Genomic DNA, 5,609 nt, shown 5'->3' on the forward strand with positions numbered 1-5,609 from the left:
GTCCAGGCAAACAACGCACGTTGCAACAAAGCTTAAACTTGTTCTTCATAATAATTTAAAAAACAATATTAGCTGCCTATTTAATTTTAAAAACAGCAAAAAATATCCACCTCCCTTTCCATTTCTTATGAGTCTTGAAGTTTAAATCTCCTCAGTGTGATAGATATGCTTGCTTTGATCTGCTTAGCTCTTGGAAGTCCAGGGGCTCTGGGCTGCTGGCCACGTGCTGCCCGGAGTCCCTAGAGACAGCTCTGTCCGCCATTAGGGAATTTTTTCCCCAAGAACCTCCTGTAACATTTCGTGAACCCCAGTTTGGGAACCACTGATCTAGCCCAATATCCTGTCTTCCAACAGTAGCCAATACCCGGTGCTTCAGAGGGAATAAACAGAACAGGTAATCATCAAGTGATCCATCCCCTGTTACCCATTCCCAGCTTCTGGCAAACAGAGACTAAGGACACTATCCCTGCCCATCCTGGCTAATAGCCACTGATGTATCGTCCATGAATTTATCAAGTTCTTTTTTGAATCCCATTATTGTCTTCACTTTCACAACATCCTCTGGCAAAGAGTTCCACAGGTTAACTCTTTAACTCAAATAAATTGGTTAGTCTCTAAGGTGCCACAAGTACTCCTTTTCTTTTCACAGGTTAACTGTGCACTGTGTGAAGAAATACTTCCTTTTGTTTGTTTTAAACCTGCTGCCTATTAATTTCATTGGGTGACCCCTAGTTCTTGTGTTATGAGGAGTAAATAACACTTCCTTATTTACTTTCTCCACACCAGTCATAATTTCATAGAACTCTATCATATCTCCCCTTTGTAGTCTCTTTTCCAAGGTGAGAAGTGTGTTCTATTAATCTCTCTTTATATGGAAGCTGTTCCATACCCCTAATAATTTTTGTTGCCCTTTTCTGTGTCTCTTCCACTTCCAATATATCTTTTTTGAGATGGGGCAACCACATCTGCACATAGTAGTCAAGATTTGGGCATATCATGGATTTATATACAGGGAATATATTTTCTGTCTTATCTATCCCTAATGATTCACAACATTCTGTTTGCTTTTTTGACTGCCACTGCACATTGAGTGGATGTTTTCAGAAAACTATCCACAATGACTCCAAGATCTCTTTCTTGAACGGTAACAGCTAATTTGGACCCCATCATTTTATATGTACAGTTGGGATTATGTTTTCCAATGTGCATTTCTTTGCATTTAGCAACATTTAATTTCATCTGCCATTTTGTTGCCCAGACACCCAGTTTTATGAGATCCCTTTGTAACTTTTCACAGTCTGCTTTGGACTTAACTATCTTGAGTAGTTTTGTTTCATCTGCAAATTTTGCCACCTCACTGTTTATCCCTTTTTCCAGATCATTTATGAATATGTTGAACAGTACTGGTCCCAATACAGACCTCTGGGATGCACACCACTATATTTACCTCTCTCTGTTCTAAAAACTGGCCATTATTCCTACCGTTTCCTATCTTTTAACCAGTTACTGACCCATGAGAGGACCTTCCTTCTTATCCCGCTAAACTTCTTACTTTGCTTAAGAGCCTTTGGTGAAGGACCTTATCAAAGGCTTTCTGAAAAATCTAAATATAGTAGAACCTCAAAGATACGAACGCCAGAGTTACGGACTGACTGGTCAACTGGACACCATGTGAAACTGGAAGTAACCAATCAGGCAGGAGCAGAAACCAAAAAATAAAAAAAGCAAGTATCATAGTGTGCTTCTATTGCGTACCACACTGTGCCTATATTGCATCTTAAAGGTAGGCACATCTGGGCCTCTGTTATGCTGTCTCCGAAAAGTTTCCATGCAGCTTGCAGTTATTTCACTTTTGGCAATGTATCTTTTAATTTCTGTTTACCTAACTTCCTCATTTTTGTGTAGTTCCCCTTTCTGAAATTAAATGCTACCATGGCAGACTGCTGTGGTGTCGTCACCCCCACAGGGATGTTAAATTTAATTATATTATGGTCACTATTACCAAATGGTTCAGCTATAGTCACCAGATCCTGTGCTCCATTTAGGACTAAAGCATTGCCTCTCCTCTTGTGGGTTCCAGAACTAGCTGTTCCAAGAAGCAGTCATTTAAGATGTCAAGAAACTGTATCTCTGCATCTCATCCTGAGGTGACATGTACCCAATCAATATGGGGATAATTGAATTCCCCCATTATTTTTGTAGCCTCTCTAATCTTTCTTTAAAAAAAAAAAAAAGAGTACTTGTGGCACCTTAGAGACTAACAAATTTATTTGAGCATAAGCTTTTCTGAGCTACAGCTCACTTCATTGGATGCATTATACTCAAATAAATTTGTTAGTCTCTAAGGTGCCACAAGTACTCCTCTTTTTTTTTTTTTTGCGGATACAGACTAGCACGGCTGCTACTCTGAAATCTAATCTTTCTGAGCATTTTGCAGTCAGTATCACCATCCTGGCCAGGTAGTTGGTAATATAGCCCTACTGCTATATTCTTATTATTCGAGCATGGAATTACTATCCATAGAGATTCTATGTCACAGTTTGGTTCAGCTAAGATTTTCACTTCATTTGACTCTTCGCTTTTTTACACATACAGCACCACCCTCCCGCCTGCCTGACCTGTTCTGTCCGTCCGATATATTTCATACCCTGGTATTCCTGTGTCCCATTGCTTATCCTCAATTCCACCAACTTTCTGCGATGCCTATTATATCATTTAATACCAGGCACTCAAGTTCACCCACCTTATTATTTAGGCTTCTAACATTGCTATATAAAAAAGAAAAGGAGGACTTGTGGCACCTTAGAGACTAACCAATTTATTTGAGCATAAGCTTTCGTGACCTACAGCTCACTTCATCAGCTGCATTCAGTGGAAAATACAGTGGGGACATTTATATACACAGAGAACATGAAACAATGGGTGTTACCATACACACTATAACGAGAGTGATCAGGTAAGGTGAGCTATTACCAGCGGGTGGGCGGGACGGGGAACCTTTTGTGGCGTTCTGTTATTTTCTTTGTTGGGCCTGTCCTGTAGTAGGTAACTTCTGGGTACTCTTCTGGCTCTGTCAATCTGTTTCTTCACTTCAGCAGGTGGGTATTGTAGTTGTAAGAACGCTTGATAGAGATCTTGCAGGTGTTTGTCTCTGTCTGAGGGGTTGGAGCAAATGCAGTTGTATCATAGAGCTTGGCTAATGCCATTAGCCATCACCTTCAGCCCCAACTAAAACCTCTCCAACACATCATCAAGGATCTACAACCTATCCTGAAGGACGACCCATCCCTCTCACAGATCTTGGGAGACAGGCCAGTCCTTGCCTACAGACAGCCCCGCAACCTGAAGCAAATACTCACCAACAACCACATACCACACAACAGAACCACTAACCCAGGAACTTATCCTTGCAACAAAGCCCGTTGCCAATTGTGCCCACATATCTATTCAGGGGACACCATCATAGGGCCTAATCACATCAGCCACACTATCAGAGGCTCGTTCACCTGCACATGTGATAAATGCCATCATGTGCCAGCAATGTCCTTCTGCCATGTACATTGGCCAAACTGGACAGTCTCTACGTAAAAGAATAAATGGACACAAATCAGACGTCAAGAATTGTAACATTCAAAAACCAGTCGGAGAACACTTCAATCTCTTTGGTCACTCGATTACAGACCTAAAAGTGGCAATTCTTCAACCAAAAAAAATTCAAAAACAGACTCCAAGGAGAGACTTCTGAATTGGAATTAATTTGCAAACTGGATACAATTAACTTAGGCTTGAATAAAGACTGGGAGTGAATGGGTCATTACACAAAGTAAAACTATTTCCCCATGTTTATTCCCCCCACCCTTTCCTCAGAAGTTCTTGTCAACTGCTGGAAATGGCCCACCTTGATTATCACTACAAAAGGTTCCCCCCCCACCTCCTGCTGGTAACAGCTCACCTTACCTGATCACTCTAAATAGAGACTGGGAGTGGCTAAGTCATTATGCAAGGTAGCCTGTGTCCTCTTGTTTTTTCCTACCCCCCCCCCCCCAGATGTTCTGGTTTAACTTGGATTTAAACTTGGAGAGTGGTCAGTTTGGATGAGCTATTACCAGCAGGAGAGTGAGTTTGTGTGTGTATGGGGGTGGGGGGGATGTGAGAAAACCTGGATTTGTGCAGGAAATAGCCCAACTTGATTATCATGCACATTGTGTAAAGGAGTTGTCACTTTGGATGGGCTATCACCAGCAGGAGAGTGAGTTTGTGTGTGGGGGGGGGTGGAGGGTGAGAAAACCTGGATTTGTGCTGGAAATGGCCCACCTGATGATCACTTTAGATAAGCTATTACCAGCAGGACAGTGGGGTGGGAGGAGGTATTGTTTCATATTCTCTGTGTATATATAAAGTCTGCTGCAGTTTCCACGATATGCATCCGATGAAGTGAGCTGTAGCTCACGAAAGCTCATGCTCAAATAAATTGGTTAGTCTCTAAGGTGCCACAAGTACTCCTTTTCTTTTTGCAAATACAGACTAATACGGCTGTTACTCTGAAACCTCTCCTTACAGTGTGTATGGTAACACCCATTGTTTCATGTTCTCTGTGTATATAAATCTCCCCACTGTATTTTCCAGTGAATGCAGCCGATGAAGTGAGCTGTAGTTCAAGAAAGCTTATGCTCAAATAAATTTGTTAGTGTCTAAGGCGCCACAAGTCCTCCTTTTCTTTTTGCGGATACAGACTAACAGGGCTGCTACTCTGAAACCAACTGGTATATAAGCACTTCAAAAAACTGTCTAGGGCTAAAGATGCTCACGTACCTTCCTCGGGCTACTGGTCCATGACAGCTGCAGTCACCAGCGCCCACTGAGCAGGGGCGAACCAGCTGGCAGCTGTTGAGGGCGGAGCAAGAACCCCAACGGAAGGGGGCAGCGAGCGCGGCGACGCGGGATCCTAACCGGGTCTAAGGACGCTGCCGGCCGGGCCGGTACCTGAACAACACCGTTCTCCGCGGCTCTCCTCGCACAGCGCGGCCCCTCTGCCGCACAGCGCCCGCTCCCCCGTGGCGAGAGCGGGGCTCCTCACCCCTTCCCTCTGGGCGGCCATTGGCCAACCAAGAGCGACCCCCAGTGCTCCGGGCAGAGGAGAGACTCGCCACGGCTGGTGTGACAGCCACCAGCTGAAGGGGGATGGGGGCGGAACTGGGACACAGCTCCCCGGGCGGCAACTGTAGAGCCGGAGCCCCTTGACCAGAGGCGCCCGCCTCCCCGCGGCGAACACCCCTTAACGCGGCCCGGGCGGCGCCTCAGCTAGGCTGTCTCCCTGGAAACGTCGCGCCTTTGATAGCCCCGCCCACTCCGTTCCCGCTCGCAGGGCGCACGGCGATAAAATGGCCGCCGAGCGTCTACGCCAGCTCTGCAGTAGGACCTTCTAGGACGCCCGAACCTCCGCGAACTCTATGCCTCTTCCTGCTGGGAACGAGAAGGGGCGTGGTTTATGCGGCTCTAGTCGCTAAGGGGCGTGGTCCGGGCTCCTGCTCTCAGGCGGAAGCCTGGGATCGTTACTATGGGGCGTGGCGGCTGGGGGCTCCGGAAAGTTCCAGAGGGGCGGGGCGGGA

This window comes from Lepidochelys olivacea (genome assembly GCF_965140295.1).
Source record: "Lepidochelys olivacea isolate rLepOli2 genome assembly, chromosome: 8".
NCBI lineage: Eukaryota > Metazoa > Chordata > Testudines > Cheloniidae > Lepidochelys > Lepidochelys olivacea.